The sequence below is a fragment of the Phyllobates terribilis genome, unplaced genomic scaffold (genome assembly GCF_046119375.1).
Source record: "Phyllobates terribilis strain yellow unplaced genomic scaffold, ASM4611937v1 Scaffold_170__1_contigs__length_4071412, whole genome shotgun sequence".
Classification (NCBI taxonomy): domain Eukaryota; kingdom Metazoa; phylum Chordata; class Amphibia; order Anura; family Dendrobatidae; genus Phyllobates; species Phyllobates terribilis.
The window spans coordinates 1,225,443-1,249,597 of NW_027362930.1; the positions used below are offsets into that span (position 1 = coordinate 1,225,443).

The 24,155-nt window shown below is 44.7% G+C and overlaps 12 non-coding genes and 1 pseudogene across 12 annotated transcripts; all 13 read right to left on the minus strand.

Annotated features, from left to right (window-relative positions):
* Positions 1-2,492: 2,492 nt before the first annotated feature.
* LOC141212185 (U2 spliceosomal RNA) lies at positions 2,493-2,683 on the minus strand. Its single transcript, XR_012282000.1, has one exon. It is a non-coding gene; the product is annotated as a U2 spliceosomal RNA (small nuclear RNA).
* Positions 2,684-3,798: 1,115 nt separating this feature from the next.
* On the minus strand, positions 3,799-3,989 carry LOC141212186 (U2 spliceosomal RNA). The gene has a single exon (XR_012282001.1). It is a non-coding gene; the product is annotated as a U2 spliceosomal RNA (small nuclear RNA).
* Positions 3,990-5,104: 1,115 nt separating this feature from the next.
* Positions 5,105-5,295, minus strand: LOC141212172 (U2 spliceosomal RNA). The gene has a single exon (XR_012281987.1). It is a non-coding gene; the product is annotated as a U2 spliceosomal RNA (small nuclear RNA).
* A 1,115-nt stretch (positions 5,296-6,410) lies between these two features.
* On the minus strand, positions 6,411-6,583 carry LOC141211689 (U2 spliceosomal RNA; annotated as a pseudogene).
* A 6,822-nt stretch (positions 6,584-13,405) lies between these two features.
* Positions 13,406-13,596, minus strand: LOC141212187 (U2 spliceosomal RNA). Its single transcript, XR_012282002.1, has one exon. It is a non-coding gene; the product is annotated as a U2 spliceosomal RNA (small nuclear RNA).
* Positions 13,597-14,711: 1,115 nt separating this feature from the next.
* Positions 14,712-14,902, minus strand: LOC141212188 (U2 spliceosomal RNA). Its single transcript, XR_012282003.1, has one exon. It is a non-coding gene; the product is annotated as a U2 spliceosomal RNA (small nuclear RNA).
* Positions 14,903-16,017: 1,115 nt separating this feature from the next.
* On the minus strand, positions 16,018-16,208 carry LOC141212190 (U2 spliceosomal RNA). The gene has a single exon (XR_012282005.1). It is a non-coding gene; the product is annotated as a U2 spliceosomal RNA (small nuclear RNA).
* Positions 16,209-17,323: 1,115 nt separating this feature from the next.
* On the minus strand, positions 17,324-17,514 carry LOC141212191 (U2 spliceosomal RNA). The gene has a single exon (XR_012282006.1). It is a non-coding gene; the product is annotated as a U2 spliceosomal RNA (small nuclear RNA).
* Positions 17,515-18,629: 1,115 nt separating this feature from the next.
* On the minus strand, positions 18,630-18,820 carry LOC141212192 (U2 spliceosomal RNA). Its single transcript, XR_012282007.1, has one exon. It is a non-coding gene; the product is annotated as a U2 spliceosomal RNA (small nuclear RNA).
* A 1,112-nt stretch (positions 18,821-19,932) lies between these two features.
* LOC141212193 (U2 spliceosomal RNA) lies at positions 19,933-20,123 on the minus strand. Its single transcript, XR_012282008.1, has one exon. It is a non-coding gene; the product is annotated as a U2 spliceosomal RNA (small nuclear RNA).
* Positions 20,124-21,238: 1,115 nt separating this feature from the next.
* Positions 21,239-21,429, minus strand: LOC141211553 (U2 spliceosomal RNA). Its single transcript, XR_012281524.1, has one exon. It is a non-coding gene; the product is annotated as a U2 spliceosomal RNA (small nuclear RNA).
* Positions 21,430-22,544: 1,115 nt separating this feature from the next.
* LOC141212194 (U2 spliceosomal RNA) lies at positions 22,545-22,735 on the minus strand. Its single transcript, XR_012282009.1, has one exon. It is a non-coding gene; the product is annotated as a U2 spliceosomal RNA (small nuclear RNA).
* A 1,115-nt stretch (positions 22,736-23,850) lies between these two features.
* LOC141211614 (U2 spliceosomal RNA) lies at positions 23,851-24,044 on the minus strand. Its single transcript, XR_012281582.1, has one exon. It is a non-coding gene; the product is annotated as a U2 spliceosomal RNA (small nuclear RNA).
* Positions 24,045-24,155: the final 111 nt, after the last annotated feature.

Here is a 24,155-nt window from a genome sequence, read left to right on the forward strand (position 1 = left end):
GGATTGGCATCAGGGCATCCGTCTGGACTGGCATCAGGGCAGACATCTGGTCCAACATCTGTGCTGGCATCAGCAGGGGTATCTGGATGGACATCTGGATTCGTACCAACAGCTCCAGATTTTCGCCTCTTTTTTGGTTCCCTCTCATTTCCGCTCTGAGAAGGTGCCATCTCCCCACCAGGTGAAACCTGGACCCCTGCAGGAGTAGGCAAAGGCGTGACCTCGGCTACAGAGGCCGGGTTTTTCCGCAAAGGTACCGACAGAGCATCGACTGAGTCAGACTGTTTTTGACCTTTAGTAAGGTCCACAAAGCTTTTTCTGGGGTCACCCGGGCTGACCCTGCTGGCATCAGCAGGAACTCCTGCGGAACTAGCCGCAGGCGCCCGAGAGCCACCACGAGACCTTGTCCGCATCGGACAATTACTGAACAGGTGAGTAGACATTCTGCACCCACTGCAGGTCTTACTGTTCTTACAGTCCTTTGAGGCATGACCCCATTGTCCACAGTTGTGGCACTGACTCATCCGCTCGTTCTTACAATCGCTCTGTATGTGACCAAGGTCACCACACCTACGACACCTGAATGGTTGTCCATCATAGAAGAGGTAGCCATGGTCTCTTCCCAGCACCACTGTGGAGGGGGGGTGCATAAGGCCTTCTACACCCCCAGGGTCAAGTCTGAAGCGTACCATAAAGCGTCGTTTCCCATTCCAGAAACCACTCCGACCTTTGACGTTCCCCGTAAATCTGACAGATGTACAATATCTGCTCAGAAAAAGCTCAATATCATCTGTGGACACATGGGGGTTAAACATGTATACCACAAGGGGAACGTCAACTCCGCCATAGAGACCCGTAAAAATCACTCCGTCCAACAGCTTGCTGTTACGGTGGCCCTTAACGCATTCGTAAAAGTGCTGGCAGGCAACCTTGGTCGAGAACGTGAGAATATATGTACTCTGCCCCTTCTCCTGCAGGCAGTAAACATCATGATCTTTCACGTTCAACAGATCTCTCAAAATCTGTACATAGAACTCACGGGGGTTGTCATATCCGACGTGGTTTGCTGGAACCTCGATACGCACCGAGTTCCTGATCTGGCCGGAGCCAGTGGAAAATTGAAATGAACAAGGCATCTCACCAAAGTGGCAAAGGCTTACCGTCACCACGGGCTCGGCCTTTCGCCTGGGGATCGCAACTTGTTGCCCGGGGACTAAGCCAGCTCCCTAATAGCAGCAGGGGGGTGAAGTCCCACCAAAAGGTGAGACGATCCCCCCAGGCCAAGGAGCCGGGTACCCCGGGCACCTCTCAGCCAAGACCAAGGCAGCAACCGTTAGATCACTGCACCTGATATCAGCCAAAAGGCCGAGAAGCGATAACCAGAATTGGTTTCAAACTACGGAGCCACCCAAGGATCCTGAAAAGTCCATTTGTGGAGATGAGCTCCTGGACTCCCGTTAAGAAGACATGTTGTCAACCTCTAGATCCCTTACATGCCTGCACTTTTCGGCTTGCTGCTGCTGCAATCCACGCGTTTTAGATCTGCATAACTCCACCTCTTTAAACACAGCACCTTCACCCCCTGCTGTTCCCACCCGCCTCAACACCGTTGGAAGGGAGGAGAACCAATTAAGGCGGGGGGTGGGGTGGAACGAGCAGCTGTCTACCCTTAGCAGGAGGGCTCCTGATTACATACCTCTCCTGCTGCTGCTGCTGCTGGCTGTCCAGCAGCAGACTGAAGGTGGCTGCTGCTGTGCACAGGTATATAAAGGCTCAGAGCCTATTATGACACGCGCAGCCAGCGTTCCATTGCCACATTCCATCTACTGCAGGCAGGATACCTGGCTGGCTGAATGTCGCTGAGAAGCTCACAGAGACCGCCATAAGCAACAGTTTAACAGAATGCCACAGACTAATCAACCAAACTTTTTGGGTTGGGTTCTCTTTTATAGTCTGCAGGCATTAAATGAAAGAAGTCAGTGTTCCAGCAGAAGGAGACAACGTTTCAGAAAAGGCATTGTAGCAAACCAAAAAAGAAATTTTAAGCGCAGCAGAGTAACCAGCGCACATACCTGTTAGCTCAGGTGAGTTTAAAAGGCTGCTGTTGATAACAAGGGCATTTGCTAAATAGATGGTGTGTGTGCAACAATATACTGAAAGGTCAATTATATTGTGCAGCTTATCTCACCACCTGTAGTTATTTAGGTGAAAGCTCCAAAATGCTTGCCTAATATGTCTGTTTATCCAAAAGGAAGTAAAAAGGGAGAGCTAGAAAGATAGCATTGCATCACATTACATGGCAATGCAATGCACAGTTGCTGAAGTTGAACCAAAATGAGCTTGTAATCTGGCTTCTGCAACTTTGAACATGAAAAATCCAATGAGGAGAAGAAAAGCAAAGCCAAAGAGTCCATCCCAAAATCCGACAAACAAGCAAAATGAACAAAAAACATTGAATTCAATTCTTTCTGATTTTAGAAACTGCATTAAAGAAGGGGTGCACCGGTCCTGGAGATACTGCAATACCAGGTCAATGCGTGGAGTGGACAGAGCAAGCTCTTTTTCCATCTCCCTGTTCTAAAAATCCATTTAATATATGGTCCCCAGATAGGGGACGTATCAGATATTAAACTGATAAGAACAGATACTACACTTGATCTTAGCCAAAAGGCCGAGAAGCGATAACCAGAATTGGTTTCAAACTACGGAGCCACCCAAGGATCCTGAAAAGTCCATTTGTGGAGATGAGCTCCTGGACTCCCGTTAAGAAGACATGTTGTCAACCTCTAGATCCCTTACATGCCTGCACTTTTCGGCTTGCTGCTGCTGCAATCCACGCGTTTTAGATCTGCATAACTCCACCTCTTTAAACACAGCACCTTCACCCCCTGCTGTTCCCACCCGCCTCAACACCATTGGAAGGGAGGAGAACCAATTAAGGCGGGGGGTGGGGTGGAACGAGCAGCTGTCTACCCTTAGCAGGAGGGCTCCTGATTACATACCTCTCCTGCTGCTGCTGCTGCTGGCTGTCCAGCAGCAGACTGAAGGTGGCTGCTGCTGTGCACAGGTATATAAAGGCTCAGAGCCTATTATGACACGCGCAGCCAGCGTTCCATTGCCACATTCCATCTACTGCAGGCAGGATACCTGGCTGGCTGAATGTCGCTGAGAAGCTCACAGAGACCGCCATAAGCAACAGTTTAACAGAATGCCACAGACTAATCAACCAAACTTTTTGGGTTGGGTTCTCTTTTATAGTCTGCAGGCATTAAATGAAAGAAGTCAGTGTTCCAGCAGAAGGAGACAACGTTTCAGAAAAGGCATTGTAGCAAACCAAAAAAGAAATTTTAAGCGCAGCAGAGTAACCAGCGCACATACCTGTTAGCTCAGGTGAGTTTAAAAGGCTGCTGTTGATAACAAGGGCATTTGCTAAATAGATGGTGTGTGTGCAACAATATACTGAAAGGTCAATTATATTGTGCAGCTTATCTCACCACCTGTAGTTATTTAGGTGAAAGCTCCAAAATGCTTGCCTAATATGTCTGTTTATCCAAAAGGAAGTAAAAAGGGAGAGCTAGAAAGATAGCATTGCATCACATTACATGGCAATGCAATGCACAGTTGCTGAAGTTGAACCAAAATGAGCTTGTAATCTGGCTTCTGCAACTTTGAACATGAAAAATCCAATGAGGAGAAGAAAAGCAAAGCCAAAGAGTCCATCCCAAAATCCGACAAACAAGCAAAATGAACAAAAAACATTGAATTCAATTCTTTCTGATTTTAGAAACTGCATTAAAGAAGGGGTGCACCGGTCCTGGAGATACTGCAATACCAGGTCAATGCGTGGAGTGGACAGAGCAAGCTCTTTTTCCATCTCCCTGTTCTAAAAATCCATTTAATATATGGTCCCCAGATAGGGGACGTATCAGATATTAAACTGATAAGAACAGATACTACACTTGATCTTAGCCAAAAGGCCGAGAAGCGATAACCAGAATTGGTTTCAAACTACGGAGCCACCCAAGGATCCTGAAAAGTCCATTTGTGGAGATGAGCTCCTGGACTCCCGTTAAGAAGACATGTTGTCAACCTCTAGATCCCTTACATGCCTGCACTTTTCGGCTTGCTGCTGCTGCAATCCACGCGTTTTAGATCTGCATAACTCCACCTCTTTAAACACAGCACCTTCACCCCCTGCTGTTCCCACCCGCCTCAACACCGTTGGAAGGGAGGAGAACCAATTAAGGCGGGGGGTGGGGTGGAACGAGCAGCTGTCTACCCTTAGCAGGAGGGCTCCTGATTACATACCTCTCCTGCTGCTGCTGCTGCTGGCTGTCCAGCAGCAGACTGAAGGTGGCTGCTGCTGTGCACAGGTATATAAAGGCTCAGAGCCTATTATGACACGCGCAGCCAGCGTTCCATTGCCACATTCCATCTACTGCAGGCAGGATACCTGGCTGGCTGAATGTCGCTGAGAAGCTCACAGAGACCACCATAAGCAACAGTTTAACAGAATGCCACAGACTAATCAACCAAACTTTTTGGGTTGGGTTCTCTTTTATAGTCTGCAGGCATTAAATGAAAGAAGTCAGTGTTCCAGCAGAAGGAGACAACGTTTCAGAAAAGGCATTGTAGCAAACCAAAAAAGAAATTTTAAGCGCAGCAGAGTAACCAGCGCACATACCTGTTAGCTCAGGTGAGTTTAAAAGGCTGCTGTTGATAACAAGGGCATTTGCTAAATAGATGGTGTGTGTGCAACAATATACTGAAAGGTCAATTATATTGTGCAGCTTATCTCACCACCTGTAGTTATTTAGGTGAAAGCTCCAAAATGCTTGCCTAATATGTCTGTTTATCCAAAAGGAAGTAAAAAGGGAGAGCTAGAAAGATAGCATTGCATCACATTACATGGCAATGCAATGCACAGTTGCTGAAGTTGAACCAAAATGAGCTTGTAATCTGGCTTCTGCAACTTTGAACATGAAAAATCCAATGAGGAGAAGAAAAGCAAAGCCAAAGAGTCCATCCCAAAATCCGACAAACAAGCAAAATGAACAAAAAACATTGAATTCAATTCTTTCTGATTTTAGAAACTGCATTAAAGAAGGGGTGCACTGGTCCTGGAGATACTGCAATACCAGGTCAATGCGTGGAGTGGACAGAGCAAGCTCTTTTTCCATCTCCCTGTTCTAAAAATCCATTTAATATATGGTCCCCAGATAGGGGACGTATCAGATATTAAACTGATAAGAACAGATACTACACTTGATCTTAGCCAAAAGGCCGAGAAGCGATAACCAGAATTGGTTTCAAACTACGGAGCCACCCAAGGATCCTGAAAAGTCCATTTGTGGAGATGAGCTCCTGGACTCCCGTTAAGAAGACATGTTGTCAACCTCTAGATCCCTTACATGCCTGCACTTTTCGGCTTGCTGCTGCTGCAATCCACGCGTTTTAGATCTGCATAACTCCACCTCTTTAAACACAGCACCTTCACCCCCTGCTGTTCCCACCCGCCTCAACACCGTTGGAAGGGAGGAGAACCAATTAAGGCGGGGGGTGGGGTGGAACGAGCAGCTGTCTACCCTTAGCAGGAGGGCTCCTGATTACATACCTCTCCTGCTGCTGCTGCTGCTGGCTGTCCAGCAGCAGACTGAAGGTGGCTGCTGCTGTGCACAGGTATATAAAGGCTCAGAGCCTATTATGACACGCGCAGCCAGCGTTCCATTGCCACATTCCATCTACTGCAGGCAGGATACCTGGCTGGCTGAATGTCGCTGAGAAGCTCACAGAGACCGCCATAAGCAACAGTTTAACAGAATGCCACAGACTAATCAACCAAACTTTTTGGGTTGGGTTCTCTTTTATAGTCTGCAGGCATTAAATGAAAGAAGTCAGTGTTCCAGCAGAAGGAGACAACGTTTCAGAAAAGGCATTGTAGCAAACCAAAAAAGAAATTTTAAGCGCAGCAGAGTAACCAGCGCACATACCTGTTAGCTCAGGTGAGTTTAAAAGGCTGCTGTTGATAACAAGGGCATTTGCTAAATAGATGGTGTGTGTGCAACAATATACTGAAAGGTCAATTATATTGTGCAGCTTATCTCACCACCTGTAGTTATTTAGGTGAAAGCTCCAAAATGCTTGCCTAATATGTCTGTTTATCCAAAAGGAAGTAAAAAGGGAGAGCTAGAAAGATAGCATTGCATCACATTACATGGCAATGCAATGCACAGTTGCTGAAGTTGAACCAAAATGAGCTTGTAATCTGGCTTCTGCAACTTTGAACATGAAAAATCCAATGAGGAGAAGAAAAGCAAAGCCAAAGAGTCCATCCCAAAATCCGACAAACAAGCAAAATGAACAAAAAACATTGAATTCAATTCTTTCTGATTTTAGAAACTGCATTAAAGAAGGGGTGCACCGGTCCTGGAGATACTGCAATACCAGGTCAATGCGTGGAGTGGACAGAGCAAGCTCTTTTTCCATCTCCCTGTTCTAAAAATCCATTTAATATATGGTCCCCAGATAGGGGACGTATCAGATATTAAACTGATAAGAACAGATCCGTTTTCAAACAAGCTTTATTTAAATCAGACATACATCATAAATTACAAACAAATCACAAAGACTTGAATAAAATATGACATAAAACAAATACAAGGTCAGATTTAAAAAGCGCATAAAAGCATAAAAAGCATAAAACACAGTTTTGCATATAATTTGCATAAATAAATACATATGTCAAATGCAAACACCATAGCTTTTTAACTTTATCTTTTTACAATCAGGTAGTATGAAAACTTTTCACAAAGAACATATCCGATACAATATTTGAAACAAATCACAAATACTGGAATAAAATATGACATAAAACTAATACAGAGTCAGAATTAAAATGCACTTAAAAGCATAAAAAGCATAAAACACAGTTTTGCATATAATTTACATAAATAAATACATATTCCAAATTTGCAAACACCATAGCTTTTTTGCTTCATTGATTCCCATCTTTTTACAATCTCTCAGGTAGTATGTAAACATTTCACAAAGAGCAAGCCCAATACAATCTTTGACAGGAATAAATTCACGTTTAAACAATAATATATTGCGCACTTTCCATAAAGCTTCTTTTAAACAGTTTATTATAAGCCATGCGACTCGTGCTTGTTTCATGGTTGGGCATTTAATTATCCCATATATTATAATGTCACAATTAAGGGTTTGTATACCACATATCCATTTTAGGAGGGTGCCCACCGTCTGCCATAGCTCTTGTGCGTAGGGGCAATCCCACAGTAAATGAAACACTGACTCGTTTGGGGCGCATCTTTCTCTGGGACATCTAGCACTAGCCACCAGCCCCCTATGATGCTGAAAAGCTCTCGTAGGGAGACATTGGTGAACAACCTGCCAAGCTAAATCCTTTTGTGAGTTGCTAAGTGCAGGACAGGCCACGTTGTTCCACACCAGGCGGCACCTGGAGATGGAAAAATTAGACACATCCTCCATCTCCTCATGTCCCTTACAAATAACTGTTAACTTACGTTGATCAAATAAAAGCTGACGATCAACTTGGGTCAGATCATATTCTGAAATGACCTTCTCCAAGATCTTGTAATGCTTAGGGGGAGATAAGAGAAAAGGACAATTAACAGTCATACTGAAGTTCAACTTTCGGAAAAGAAACCCAGTTGTATATCTAAGAAAACAAGAGAAAGCCCCAACATTATTCAAGCTTTTGCAACAAAATACAAAAAACTTGATAAATAAAAACAATTTTAAATCAGGGAACCCTTTACCCCCATTTTTCTTGCTTTTACATACCACCTCCCTCCTCAATTTCTCCATTTTGGATCCCCACAGAAAATAAAACATGGGCTTCATAAGTCTTTTAAGATACAGAGAATTAGGGGGAAAAACCATAGCGGCATACAAAATGATAGGAAGCAAAACCATTTTAATTACAAGAATCTTGCCCTCCATTGTTAGTTTTCGAGTTTGCCATAAAGAGATCTTCTGATTTAATTTATTCAAAACCAAATCCCAGTTTTCAATACCATCATTAGCAGGATTAAACAAGACACCCAGGATCTTGATTCCTACTGTTTGTGTGGGAACCCTAGGCGGATCTGACTCCCATTGACCCATAATCATACAGTCACATTTATTTATATTCAACTTAAACCCAGACCCAGCACTAAAAATTTCAGTAATTAGAATTGCTCTGTTAATAGATGCTGAGCTAGTGCCATATACAGATATGTCATCCATATATCCAATGGCTTTAACTTGTTGTCCACCCCCACCCGGAATAAAAATGCCCCTAACCACCTTGTCCCGACGCAGCAGGCACAACAGTGGCTCAATGGAGCAGACAAATAAAAGTGGGGACATGGGGCAACCTTGTTTAACACCGGAAAGAAGCTCCACCTCTCTAGTTAAAAAACCATTGACTAAAATCCGGGCAGATGACTGTTTGTATAAAAGCGCAATTTTCTGAATAAAAGAATCAGGGAACCCCATCTTTCCCATAACTTTAAAAAGATAAAAGTGGGAGACCCTATCAAACGCTTTCATAAAATCCAAAGATAAAATAGCTAGTGGCTGTTTTCTATCTTTTTGAAACCAGATAAGATCACGAATTAGGTTTAGATGCTCCCAGATTGATCTCCCGGGGACACCACACACCTGATCTGGATGAATTACATTTTTAATAACTGCTTTAAGACGACCAGCAACAACTTTAGCTAAAATCTTGTAGTCTGTATTTAATAGTGAAATAGGCCTCCAATTCTCCAACTTTGATTTATCACCTTTCTTAAAAATTAATGTAATCATACTTTTACGCCATGAATATGGTAATAAATCAGCCTTAGAGGCTTCACAAACTACTTGTATAAAATCCTCCTTAATTAGATCCCAAAAGCAAAGATAAAATTCAATAGGAAGGCCATCTGATCCAGGAGCCTTACCTTTATTAAAACTCTTAAGGGTCTCTTCAATTTCACTGGGTAAAAGTTCTTTAGCTAAAAAAATCTGGTCATCTTTATTTAAAAACTGGGATAAAACATTAAGATTCTCTGTAAAAGCAGGTTCATCAACATTTTTAATACTAAAAAGATCTCTATAAAAATTAGCAGTATGCTCTAAAATGCCCTCAGTGGAAGATTGTCCTTCTAGCTCAGTAATCACTTGTTTTTTGTCACTCATTTTTTTAAAGAAAAACCTTGAGCAGGTCTCACCCTCTTCCAAATATTTCACACGGGTATTAAATATAATTTCTTTACCCTTTTGTTCCAGGAATTTTTGGATTTCTGTCTGGATCTTGGCAATCTCATCATCCACACCAGGTACTCCCCACCCCTTAAGCTTAAGGAGAGTTTGCATCCTGACATTAAAATCTTTAAAACATTTCCTTTTTTCACGTGCCTTCCTTTTACCAATTTTAATAAAAAATTCTTTAATACGGGTTTTAACACACTCCCACCACCCCAACATACTCTGATTTGGGTGTTTCCGTCTTCTCCAACTCTCATACTTTGCATAAAACTCCGCCCTTACCAGTTCGTCTTCTAATAAGAGCACATTCAATTTCCACATACCTTTTCCAACTTTTGCTTCCTGTGGAGTTTGCAATACATTGTATAGTAATACATGATCAGAAAAAATATTTTCTATTAGACCAGCATTCTTAGGTTTAAAAACATCAGAAGAGGAAAAAATAAAATCAATACGAGATGACATCCCTCTACCCCTCCATGTATGCCCAGGGTCAGTAGGGTAGGACTTTCTCCAAGCATCTAATAATTTGAGGTCCGTTGTCAAATGTTTTAACAGACTGGATGTTTTGTCTGTTCTTCCATTAGTATCACCTCCACTCCTCCCCTCCCCCAACATGACACAGTTAAAATCCCCTCCCACTATCACAGGGGACGGACCTGATAAAAACAAAGGGATGACATTAAAAAGGGAAGCACGCTCATTTTTCTCTGGGGATGCATAAACATTAATAAGACGACAGGTAAAACCATTTAAAATAACATGAGTTGATAAGGCACGACCTGGAACTATTTCAGTGATGGATAAAACATTAACATTTTGACATTTGAATAAAATCCCAACCCCGGCAGCTTTATTTTCATTGGACCCTGACCAAATAGAGGGTCCTGCTGACCAGTCCATTTTTAAGTTGGGGTATGACAAATCGTGATCAATACCGCATTCTTGCAGGAAAAAAATGTCAAAGTTCAGAGTCATTAACCAAGCAAACAAAGCAGCCCGTCTAACAGGGCTCTTTAGGCTTCTCACATTTAGTGAGGCAACACGGATTTCTGCCATGTTAGGTGTTTTTTATTGATTCATTATACTCTGAATCTGAATCAATAATTTGTGACAGAGAAGGTGAAGGAAGGGATGACACAGTTCGTAAACTGTCCGTTTCATCTGAGTCCGTGAAATCCTCAATTAAGTTAGTCCCCTCTGGGCTGAGAATTTTTGCAGCACTAGATAGAAAGACTTTACGGGACATCTGAGGCAGGTTATGCTCCTCCTGCGCCTCTTCACGACTTCTCTTACCACTGGCGCTGAGATCCATCCGATCCTCCGAATCCACCCGATCCTCACCAGGCACTGCAGCAGGTGGAATACCCGCAGACCCTCCAGGAGCACCAAGGGACATCATCTCCGGAGCAGGATGACCATCAGGACCAGCAACAGGTTCACCAACCACTGCACGACCTCTATCATCCAGGCAGGCAACAGGACATCCATCAGGAATGGTTCCAGGACATCCATCTGGACTGGCATCAGGACATCCATCTGGACTGGCATCAGGGCATCCATCTGGGTTGGCATCAGGACATCCATCTGGATTGGCATCAGGGCATCCGTCTGGATTGGCATCAGGGCATCCATCTGGATTGGCATCAGGGCATCCGTCTGGACTGGCATCAGGGCAGACATCTGGTCCAACATCTGTGCTGGCATCAGCAGGGGTATCTGGATGGACATCTGGATTCGTACCAACAGCTCCAGATTTTCGCCTCTTTTTTGGTTCCCTCTCATTTCCGCTCTGAGAAGGTGCCATCTCCCCACCAGGTGAAACCTGGACCCCTGCAGGAGTAGGCAAAGGCGTGACCTCGGCTACAGAGGCCGGGTTTTTCCGCAAAGGTACCGACAGAGCATCGACTGAGTCAGACTGTTTTTGACCTTTAGTAAGGTCCACAAAGCTTTTTCTGGGGTCACCCGGGCTGACCCTGCTGGCATCAGCAGGAACTCCTGCGGAACTAGCCGCAGGCGCCCGAGAGCCACCACGAGACCTTGTCCGCATCGGACAATTACTGAACAGGTGAGTAGACATTCTGCACCCACTGCAGGTCTTACTGTTCTTACAGTCCTTTGAGGCATGACCCCATTGTCCACAGTTGTGGCACTGACTCATCCGCTCGTTCTTACAATCGCTCTGTATGTGACCAAGGTCACCACACCTACGACACCTGAATGGTTGTCCATCATAGAAGAGGTAGCCATGGTCTCTTCCCAGCACCACTGTGGAGGGGGGGTGCATAAGGCCTTCTACACCCCCAGGGTCAAGTCTGAAGCGTACCATAAAGCGTCGTTTCCCATTCCAGAAACCACTCCGACCTTTGACGTTCCCCGTAAATCTGACAGATGTACAATATCTGCTCAGAAAAAGCTCAATATCATCTGTGGACACATGGGGGTTAAACATGTATACCACAAGGGGAACGTCAACTCCGCCATAGAGACCCGTAAAAATCACTCCGTCCAACAGCTTGCTGTTACGGTGGCCCTTAACGCATTCGTAAAAGTGCTGGCAGGCAACCTTGGTCGAGAACGTGAGAATATATGTACTCTGCCCCTTCTCCTGCAGGCAGTAAACATCATGATCTTTCACGTTCAACAGATCTCTCAAAATCTGTACATAGAACTCACGGGGGTTGTCATATCCGACGTGGTTTGCTGGAACCTCGATACGCACCGAGTTCCTGATCTGGCCGGAGCCAGTGGAAAATTGAAATGAACAAGGCATCTCACCAAAGTGGCAAAGGCTTACCGTCACCACGGGCTCGGCCTTTCGCCTGGGGATCGCAACTTGTTGCCCGGGGACTAAGCCAGCTCCCTAATAGCAGCAGGGGGGTGAAGTCCCACCAAAAGGTGAGACGATCCCCCCAGGCCAAGGAGCCGGGTACCCCGGGCACCTCTCAGCCAAGACCAAGGCAGCAACCGTTAGATCACTGCACCTGATATCAGCCAAAAGGCCGAGAAGCGATAACCAGAATTGGTTTCAAACTACGGAGCCACCCAAGGATCCTGAAAAGTCCATTTGTGGAGATGAGCTCCTGGACTCCCGTTAAGAAGACATGTTGTCAACCTCTAGATCCCTTACATGCCTGCACTTTTCGGCTTGCTGCTGCTGCAATCCACGCGTTTTAGATCTGCATAACTCCACCTCTTTAAACACAGCACCTTCACCCCCTGCTGTTCCCACCCGCCTCAACACCGTTGGAAGGGAGGAGAACCAATTAAGGCGGGGGGTGGGGTGGAACGAGCAGCTGTCTACCCTTAGCAGGAGGGCTCCTGATTACATACCTCTCCTGCTGCTGCTGCTGGCTGTCCAGCAGCAGACTGAAGGTGGCTGCTGCTGTGCACAGGTATATAAAGGCTCAGAGCCTATTATGACACGCGCAGCCAGCGTTCCATTGCCACATTCCATCTACTGCAGGCAGGATACCTGGCTGGCTGAATGTCGCTGAGAAGCTCACAGAGACCGCCATAAGCAACAGTTTAACAGAATGCCACAGACTAATCAACCAAACTTTTTGGGTTGGGTTCTCTTTTATAGTCTGCAGGCATTAAATGAAAGAAGTCAGTGTTCCAGCAGAAGGAGACAACGTTTCAGAAAAGGCATTGTAGCAAACCAAAAAAGAAATTTTAAGCGCAGCAGAGTAACCAGCGCACATACCTGTTAGCTCAGGTGAGTTTAAAAGGCTGCTGTTGATAACAAGGGCATTTGCTAAATAGATGGTGTGTGTGCAACAATATACTGAAAGGTCAATTATATTGTGCAGCTTATCTCACCACCTGTAGTTATTTAGGTGAAAGCTCCAAAATGCTTGCCTAATATGTCTGTTTATCCAAAAGGAAGTAAAAAGGGAGAGCTAGAGAGATAGCATTGCATCACATTACATGGCAATGCAATGCACAGTTGCTGAAGTTGAACCAAAATGAGCTTGTAATCTGGCTTCTGCAACTTTGAACATGAAAAATCCAATGAGGAGAAGAAAAGCAAAGCCAAAGAGTCCATCCCAAAATCCGACAAACAAGCAAAATGAACAAAAAACATTGAATTCAATTCTTTCTGATTTTAGAAACTGCATTAAAGAAGGGGTGCACCGGTCCTGGAGATACTGCAATACCAGGTCAATGCGTGGAGTGGACAGAGCAAGCTCTTTTTCCATCTCCCTGTTCTAAAAATCCATTTAATATATGGTCCCCAGATAGGGGACGTATCAGATATTAAACTGATAAGAACAGATACTACACTTGATCTTAGCCAAAAGGCCGAGAAGCGATAACCAGAATTGGTTTCAAACTACGGAGCCACCCAAGGATCCTGAAAAGTCCATTTGTGGAGATGAGCTCCTGGACTCCCGTTAAGAAGACATGTTGTCAACCTCTAGATCCCTTACATGCCTGCACTTTTCGGCTTGCTGCTGCTGCAATCCACGCGTTTTAGATCTGCATAACTCCACCTCTTTAAACACAGCACCTTCACCCCCTGCTGTTCCCACCCGCCTCAACACCGTTGGAAGGGAGGAGAACCAATTAAGGCGGGGGGTGGGGTGGAACGAGCAGCTGTCTACCCTTAGCAGGAGGGCTCCTGATTACATACCTCTCCTGCTGCTGCTGCTGCTGGCTGTCCAGCAGCAGACTGAAGGTGGCTGCTGCTGTGCACAGGTATATAAAGGCTCAGAGCCTATTATGACACGCGCAGCCAGCGTTCCATTGCCACATTCCATCTACTGCAGGCAGGATACCTGGCTGGCTGAATGTCGCTGAGAAGCTCACAGAGACCGCCATAAGCAACAGTTTAACAGAATGCCACAGACTAATCAACCAAACTTTTTGGGTTGGGTTCTCTTTTATAGTCTGCAGGCATTAAATGAAAGAAGTCAGTGTTCCAGCAGAAGGAGACAACGTTTCAGAAAAGGCATTGTAGCAAACCAAAAAAGAAATTTTAAGCGCAGCAGAGTAACCAGCGCACATACCTGTTAGCTCAGGTGAGTTTAAAAGGCTGCTGTTGATAACAAGGGCATTTGCTAAATAGATGGTGTGTGTGCAACAATATACTGAAAGGTCAATTATATTGTGCAGCTTATCTCACCACCTGTAGTTATTTAGGTGAAAGCTCCAAAATGCTTGCCTAATATGTCTGTTTATCCAAAAGGAAGTAAAAAGGGAGAGCTAGAAAGATAGCATTGCATCACATTACATGGCAATGCAATGCACAGTTGCTGAAGTTGAACCAAAATGAGCTTGTAATCTGGCTTCTGCAACTTTGAACATGAAAAATCCAATGAGGAGAAGAAAAGCAAAGCCAAAGAGTCCATCCCAAAATCCGACAAACAAGCAAAATGAACAAAAAACATTGAATTCAATTCTTTCTGATTTTAGAAACTGCATTAAAGAAGGGGTGCACCGGTCCTGGAGATACTGCAATACCAGGTCAATGCGTGGAGTGGACAGAGCAAGCTCTTTTTCCATCTCCCTGTTCTAAAAATCCATTTAATATATGGTCCCCAGATAGGGGACGTATCAGATATTAAACTGATAAGAACAGATACTACACTTGATCTTAGCCAAAAGGCCGAGAAGCGATAACCAGAATTGGTTTCAAACTACGGAGCCACCCAAGGATCCTGAAAAGTCCATTTGTGGAGATGAGCTCCTGGACTCCCGTTAAGAAGACATGTTGTCAACCTCTAGATCCCTTACATGCCTGCACTTTTCGGCTTGCTGCTGCTGCAATCCACGCGTTTTAGATCTGCATAACTCCACCTCTTTAAACACAGCACCTTCACCCCCTGCTGTTCCCACCCGCCTCAACACCGTTGGAAGGGAGGAGAACCAATTAAGGCGGGGGGTGGGGTGGAACGAGCAGCTGTCTACCCTTAGCAGGAGGGCTCCTGATTACATACCTCTCCTGCTGCTGCTGCTGCTGGCTGTCCAGCAGCAGACTGAAGGTGGCTGCTGCTGTGCACAGGTATATAAAGGCTCAGAGCCTATTATGACACGCGCAGCCAGCGTTCCATTGCCACATTCCATCTACTGCAGGCAGGATACCTGGCTGGCTGAATGTCGCTGAGAAGCTCACAGAGACCGCCATAAGCAACAGTTTAACAGAATGCCACAGACTAATCAACCAAACTATTTGGGTTGGGTTCTCTTTTATAGTCTGCAGGCATTAAATGAAAGAAGTCAGTGTTCCAGCAGAAGGAGACAACGTTTCAGAAAAGGCATTGTAGCAAACCAAAAAAGAAATTTTAAGCGCAGCAGAGTAACCAGCGCACATACCTGTTAGCTCAGGTGAGTTTAAAAGGCTGCTGTTGATAACAAGGGCATTTGCTAAATAGATGGTGTGTGTGCAACAATATACTGAAAGGTCAATTATATTGTGCAGCTTATCTCACCACCTGTAGTTATTTAGGTGAAAGCTCCAAAATGCTTGCCTAATATGTCTGTTTATCCAAAAGGAAGTAAAAAGGGAGAGCTAGAAAGATAGCATTGCATCACATTACATGGCAATGCAATGCACAGTTGCTGAAGTTGAACCAAAATGAGCTTGTAATCTGGCTTCTGCAACTTTGAACATGAAAAATCCAATGAGGAGAAGAAAAGCAAAGCCAAAGAGTCCATCCCAAAATCCGACAAACAAGCAAAATGAACAAAAAACATTGAATTCAATTCTTTCTGATTTTAGAAACTGCATTAAAGAAGGGGTGCACCGGTCCTGGAGATACTGCAATACCAGGTCAATGCGTGGAGTGGACAGAGCAAGCTCTTTTTCCATCTCCCTGTTCTAAAAATCCATTTAATATATGGTCCCCAGATAGGGGACGTATCAGATATTAAACTGATAAGAACAGATACTACACTTGATCTTAGCCAAAAGGCCGAGAAGCGATAACCAGAATTGGTTTCAAACTACGGAGCCACCCAAGGATCCTGAAAAGTCCATTTGTGGAGATGAGCTCCTGGACTCCCGTTAAGAAGACATGTTGTCAACCTCTAGATCCCTTACATGCCTGCACTTTTCGGCTTGCTGCTGCTGCAATCCACGCGTTTTATATCTGCATAACTCCACCTCTTTAAACACAGCACCTTCACCCCCTGCTGTTCCCACCCGCCTCAACACCGTTGGAAGGGAGGAGAACGAATTAAGGCGGGGGGTGGGGTGGAACGAGCAGCTGTCTACCCTTAGCAGAAGGGCTCCTGATTACATACCTCTCCTGCTGCTGCTGCTGCTGGCTGTCCAGCAGCAGACTGAAGGTGGCTGCTGCTGTGCACAGGTATATAAAGGCTCAGAGCCTATTATGACACGCGCAGCCAGCGTTCCATTGCCACATTCCATCTACTGCAGGCAGGATACCTGGCTGGCTGAATGTCGCTGAGAAGCTCACAGAGACCGCCATAAGCAACAGTTTAACAGAATGCCACAGACTAATCAACCAAACTTTTTGGGTTGGGTTCTCTTTTATAGTCTGCAGGCATTAAATGAAAGAAGTCAGTGTTCCAGCTGAAGGAGACAACGTTTCAGAAAAGGCATTGTAGCAAACCAAAAAAGAAATTTTAAGCGCAGCAGAGTAACCAGCGCACATACCTGTTAGCTCAGGTGAGTTTAAAAGGCTGCTGTTGATAACAAGGGCATTTGCTAAATAGATGGTGTGTGTGCAACAATATACTGAAAGGTCAATTATATTGTGCAGCTTATCTCACCACCTGTAGTTATTTAGGTGAAAGCTCCAAAATGCTTGCCTAATATGTCTGTTTATCCAAAAGGAAGTAAAAAGGGAGAGCTAGAAAGATAGCATTGCATCACATTACATGGCAATGCAATGCACAGTTGCTGAAGTTGAACCAAAATGAGCTTGTAATCTGGCTTCTGCAACTTTGAACATGAAAAATCCAATGAGGAGAAGAAAAGCAAAGCCAAAGAGTCCATCCCAAAATCCGACAAACAAGCAAAATGAACAAAAAACATTGAATTCAATTCTTTCTGATTTTAGAAACTGCATTAAAGAAGGGGTGCACCGGTCCTGGAGATACTGCAATACCAGGTCAATGCGTGGAGTGGACAGAGCAAGCTCTTTTTCCATCTCCCTGTTCTAAAAATCCATTTAATATATGGTCCCCAGATAGGGGACGTATCAGATATTAAACTGATAAGAACAGATACTACACTTGATCTTAGCCAAAAGGCCGAGAAGCGATAACCAGAATTGGTTTCAAACTACGGAGCCACCCAAGGATCCTGAAAAGTCCATTTGTGGAGATGAGCTCCTGGACTCCCGTTAAGAAGACATGTTGTCAACCTCTAGATCCCTTACATGCCTGCACTTTTCGGCTTGCTGCTGCTGCAATCCACGCGTTTTAGATCTGCATAACTCCACCTCTTTAAACACAGCACCTTCACCCCCTGCTGTTCCCACCCGCCTCAACACCGTTGGAAGGGAGGAGAACCAATTAAGGCGGGGGGTGGGGTGGAACGAGCAGCTGTCTACCCTTAGCAGGAGGGCTCCTGATTACATACCTCTCCTGCTGCTGCTGCTGCTGGCTGTCCAGCAGCAGACTGAAGGTGGCTGCTGCTGTGCACAGGTATATAAAGGCTCAGAGCCTATTATGACACGCGCAGCCAGCGTTCCATTGCCACATTCCATCTACTGCAGGCAGGATACCTGGCTGGCTGAATGTCGCTGAGAAGCTCACAGAGACCGCCATAAGCAACAGTTTAACAGAATGCCACAGACTAGTCAACCAAACTTTTTGGGTTGGGTTCTCTTTTATAGTCTGCAGGCATTAAATGAAAGAAGTCAGTGTTCCAGCAGAAGGAGACAACGTTTCAGAAAAGGCATTGTAGCAAACCAAAAAAGAAATTTTAAGCGCAGCAGAGTAACCAGCGCACATACCTGTTAGCTCAGGTGAGTTTAAAAGGCTGCTGTTGATAACAAGGGCATTTGCTAAATAGATGGTGTGTGTGCAACAATATACTGAAAGGTCAATTATATTGTGCAGCTTATCTCACCACCTGTAGTTATTTAGGTGAAAGCTCCAAAATGCTTGCCTAATATGTCTGTTTATCCAAAAGGAAGTAAAAAGGGAGAGCTAGAAAGATAGCATTGCATCACATTACATGGCAATGCAATGCACAGTTGCTGAAGTTGAACCAAAATGAGCTTGTAATCTGGCTTCTGCAACTTTGAACATGAAAAATCCAATGAGGAGAAGAAAAGCAAAGCCAAAGAGTCCATCCTAAAATCCGACAAACAAGCAAAATGAACAAAAAACATTGAATTCAATTCTTTCTGATTTTAGAAACTGCATTAAAGAAGGGGTGCACCGGTCCTGGAGATACTGCAATACCAGGTCAATGCGTGGAGTGGACAGAGCAAGCTCTTTTTCCATCTCCCTGTTCTAAAAATCCATTTAATATATGGTCCCCAGATAGGGGACGTATCAGATATTAAACTGATAAGAACAGATACTACACTTGATCTTAGCCAAAAGGCCGAGAAGCGATAACCAGAATTGGTTTCAAACTACGGAGCCACCCAAGGATCCTGAAAAGTCCATTTGTGGAGATGAGCTCCTGGACTCCCGTTAAGAAGACATGTTGTCAACCTCTAGATCCCTTACATGCCTGCACTTTTCGGCTTGCTGCTGCTGCAATCCACGCGTTTTAGATCTGCATAACTCCACCTCTTTAAACACAGCACCTTCACCCCCTGCTGTTCCCACCCGCCTCAACACCGTTGGAAGGGAGGAGAACCAATTAAGGCGGGGGGTGGGGTGGAACGAGCAGCTGTCTACCCTTAGCAGGAGGGCTCCTGATTACATACCTCTCCTGCTGCTGCTGCTGGCTGTCCAGCAGCAGACTGAAGGTGGCTGCTGCTGTGCACAGGTATATAAAGGCTCAGAGCCTATTATGACACGCGCAGCCAGCGTTCCATTGCCACATTCCATCTACTGCAGGCAGGATACCTGGCTGGCTGAATGTCGCTGAGAAGCTCACAGAGACCGCCATAAGCAACAGTTTAACAGAATGCCACAGACTAATCAACCAAACTTTTTGGGTTGGGTTCTCTTTTATAGTCTGCAGGCATTAAATGAAAGAAGTCAGTGTTCCAGCAGAAGGAGACAACGTTTCAGAAAAGGCATTGTAGCAAACCAAAAAAGAAATTTTAAGCGCAGCAGAGTAACCAGCGCACATACCTGTTAGCTCAGGTGAGTTTAAAAGGCTGCTGTTGATAACAAGGGCATTTGCTAAATAGATGGTGTGTGTGCAACAATATACTGAAAGGTCAATTATATTGTGCAGCTTATCTCACCACCTGTAGTTATTTAGGTGAAAGCTCCAAAATGCTTGCCTAATATGTCTGTTTATCCAAAAGGAAGTAAAAAGGGAGAGCTAGAAAGATAGCATTGCATCACATTACATGGCAATGCAATGCACAGTTGCTGAAGTTGAACCAAAATGAGCTTGTAATCTGGCTTCTGCAACTTTGAACATGAAAAATCCAATGAGGAGAAGAAAAGCAAAGCCAAAGAGTCCATCCCAAAATCCGACAAACAAGGAAAATGAACAAAAAACATTGAATTCAATTCTTTCTGATTTTAGAAACTGCATTAAAGAAGGGGTGCACCGGTCCTGGAGATACTGCAATACCAGGTCAATGCGTGGAGTGGACAGAGCAAGCTCTTTTTCCATCTCCCTGTTCTAAAAATCCATTTAATATATGGTCCCCAGATAGGGGACGTATCAGATATTAAACTGATAAGAACAGATACTACACTTGATCTTAGCCAAAAGGCCGAGAAGCGATAACCAGAATTGGTTTCAAACTACGGAGCCACCCAAGGATCCTGAAAAGTCCATTTGTGGAGATGAGCTCCTGGACTCCCGTTAAGAAGACATGTTGTCAACCTCTAGATCCCTTACATGCCTGCACTTTTCGGCTTGCTGCTGCTGCAATCCACGCGTTTTAGATCTGCATAACTCCACCTCTTTAAACACAGCACCTTCACCCCCTGCTGTTCCCACCCACCTCAACACCGTTGGAAGGGAGGAGAACCAATTAAGGCGGGGGGTGGGGTGGAACGAGCAGCTGTCTACCCTTAGCAGGAGGGCTCCTGATTACATACCTCTCCTGCTGCTGCTGCTGCTGGCTGTCCAGCAGCAGACTGAAGGTGGCTGCTGCTGTGCACAGGTATATAAAGGCTCAGAGCCTATTATGACACGCGCAGCCAGCGTTCCATTGCCACATTCCATCTACTGCAGGCAGGATACCTGGCTGGCTGAATGTCGCTGAGAAGCTCACAGAGACCGCCATAAGCAACAGTTTAACAGAATGCCACAGACTAATCAACCAAACTTTTTGGGTTGGGTTCTCTTTTATAGTCTGCAGGCATTAAATGAAAGAAGTCAGTGTTCCAGCAGAAGGAGACAACGTTTCAGAAAAGGCATTGTAGCAAACCAAAAAAGAAATTTTAAGCGCAGCAGAGTAACCAGCGCACATACCTGTTAGCTCAGGTGAGTTTAAAAGGCTGCTGTTGATAACAAGGGCATTTGCTAAATAGATGGTGTGTGTGCAACAATATACTGAAAGGTCAATTATATTGTGCAGCTTATCTCACCACCTGTAGTTATTTAGGTGAAAGCTCCAAAATGCTTGCCTAATATGTCTGTTTATCCAAAAGGAAGTAAAAAGGGAGAGCTAGAAAGATAGCATTGCATCACATTACATGGCAATGCAATGCACAGTTGCTGAAGTTGAACCAAAATGAGCTTGTAATCTGGCTTCTGCAACTTTGAACATGAAAAATCCAATGAGGAGAAGAAAAGCAAAGCCAAAGAGTCCATCCCAAAATCCGACAAACAAGCAAAATGAACAAAAAACATTGAATTCAATTCTTTCTGATTTTAGAAACTGCATTAAAGAAGGGGTGCACCGGTCCTGGAGATACTGCAATACCAGGTCAATGCGTGGAGTGAACAGAGCAAGCTCTTTTTCCATCTCCCTGTTCTAAAAATCCATTTAATATATGGTTCCCAGATAGGGGACGTATCAGATATTAAACTGATAAGAACAGATACTACACTTGATCTTAGCCAAAAGGCCGAGAAGCGATAACCAGAATTGGTTTCAAACTACGGAGCCACCCAAGGATCCTGAAAAGTCCATTTGTGGAGATGAGCTCCTGGACTCCCGTTAAGAAGACATGTTGTCAACCTCTAGATCCCTTACATGCCTGCACTTTTCGGCTTGCTGCTGCTGCAATCCACGCGTTTTAGATCTGCATAACTCCACCTCTTTAAACACAGCACCTTCACCCCCTGCTGTTCCCACCCGCCTCAACACCGTTGGAAGGGAGGAGAACCAATTAAGGCGGGGGGTGGGGTGGAACGAGCAGCTGTCTACCCTTAGCAGGAGGGCTCCTGATTACATACCTCTCCTGCTGCTGCTGCTGCTGGCTGTCCAGCAGCAGACTGAAGGTGGCTGCTGCTGTGCACAGGTATATAAAGGCTCAGAGCCTATTATGACACGCGCAGCCAGCGTTCCATTGCCACATTCCATCTACTGCAGGCAGGATACCTGGCTGGCTGAATGTCGCTGAGAAGCTCACAGAGACCGCCATAAGCAACAGTTTAACAGAATGCCACAGACTAATCAACCAAACTTTTTGGGTTGGGTTCTCTTTTATAGTCTGCAGGCATTAAATGAAAGAAGTCAGTGTTCCAGCAGAAGGAGACAACGTTTCAGAAAAGGCATTGTACTAAACCAAAAAAGAAATTTTAAGCGCAGCAGAGTAACCAGCGCACATACCTGTTAGCTCAGGTGAGTTTAAAAGGCTGCTGTTGATAACAAGGGCATTTGCTAAATAGATGGTGTGTGTGCAACAATATACTGAAAGGTCAATTATATTGTGCAGCTTATCTCACCACCTGTAGTTATTTAGGTGAAAGCTCCAAAATGCTTGCCTAATATGTCTGTTTATCCAAAAGGAAGTGAAAAGGGAGAGCTAGAAAGATAGCATTGCATCACATTACATGGCAATGCAATGCACAGTTGCTGAAGTTGAACCAAAATGAGCTTGTAATCTGGCTTCTGCAACTTTGAACATGAAAAATCCAATGAGGAGAAGAAAAGCAAAGCCAAAGAGTCCATCCCAAAATCCGACAAACAAGCAAAATGAACAAAAAACATTGAATTCAATTCTTTCTGATTTTAGAAACTGCATTAAAGAAGGGGTGCACCGGTCCTGGAGATACTGCAATACCAGGTCAATGCGTGGAGTGGACAGAGCAAGCTCTTTTTCCATCTCCCTGTTCTAAAAATCCATTTAATATATGGTCCCCAGATAGGGGACGTATCAGATATTAAACTGATAAGAACAGATACTACACTTGATCTTAGCCAAAAGGCCGAGAAGCGATAACCAGAATTGGTTTCAAACTACGGAGCCACCCAAGGATCCTGAAAAGTCCATTTGTGGAGATGAGCTCCTGGACTCCCTTTAAGAAGACATGTTGTCAACCTCTAGATCCCTTACATGCCTGCACTTTTCGGCTTGCTGCTGCTGCAATCCACGCGTTTTAGATCTGCATAACTCCACCTCTTTAAACACAGCACATTCACCCCCTGCTGTTCCCACCCGCCTCAACACCGTTGGAAGGGAGGAGAACCAATTAAGGCGGGGGGTGGGGTGGAATGAGCAGCTGTCTACCCTTAGCAGGAGGGCTCCTGATTACATACCTCTCCTGCTGCTGCTGCTGCTGGCTGTCCAGCAGCAGACTGAAGGTGGCTGCTGCTGTGCACAGGTATATAAAGGCTCAGAGCCTATTATGACACGCGCAGCCAGCGTTCCATTGCCACATTCCATCTACTGCAGGCAGGATACCTGGCTGGCTGAATGTCGCTGAGAAGCTCACAGAGACCGCCATAAGCAACAGTTTAACAGAATGCCACAGACTAATCAACCAAACTTTTTGGGTTGGGTTCTCTTTTATAGTCTGCAGGCATTAAATGAAAGAAGTCAGTGTTCCAGCAGAAGGAGACAACGTTTCAGAAAAGGCATTGTACTATACCAAAAAAGAAATTTTAAGCGCAGCAGAGTAACCAGCGCACATACCTGTTAGCTCAGGTGAGTTTAAAAGGCTGCTGTTGATAACAAGGGCATTTGCTAAATAGATGGTGTGTGTGCAACAATATACTGAAAGGTCAATTATATTGTGCAGCTTATCTCACCACCTGTAGTTATTTAGGTGAAAGCTCCAAAATGCTTGCCTAATATGTCTGTTTATCCAAAAGGAAGTGAAAAGGGAGAGCTAGAAAGATAGCATTGCATCACATTACATGGCAATGCAATGCACAGTTGCTGAAGTTGAACCAAAATGAGCTTGTAATCTGGCTTCTGCAACTTTGAACATGAAAAATCCAATGAGGAGAAGAAAAGCAAAGCCAAAGAGTCCATCCCAAAATCCGACAAACAAGCAAAATGAACAAAAAACATTGAATTCAATTCTTTCTGATTTTAGAAACTGCATTAAAGAAGGGGTGCACCGGTCCTGGAGATACTGCAATACCAGGTCAATGCGTGGAGTGGACAGAGCAAGCTCTTTTTCCATCTCCCTGTTCTAAAAATCCATTTAATATATGGTCCCCAGATAGGGGACGTATCAGATATTAAACTGATAAGAACAGATTTTTTTGATTGAATATATCTTTTATTAGCACAAAAAATAAGTTAACAGACAGTGTACAGTGCCGCAGCCCAGTACACACAGAATTCTACATCATATTTACATAGCATGAGGATACGACGCACTAACTAGACACATCACACCCCTATGCTAC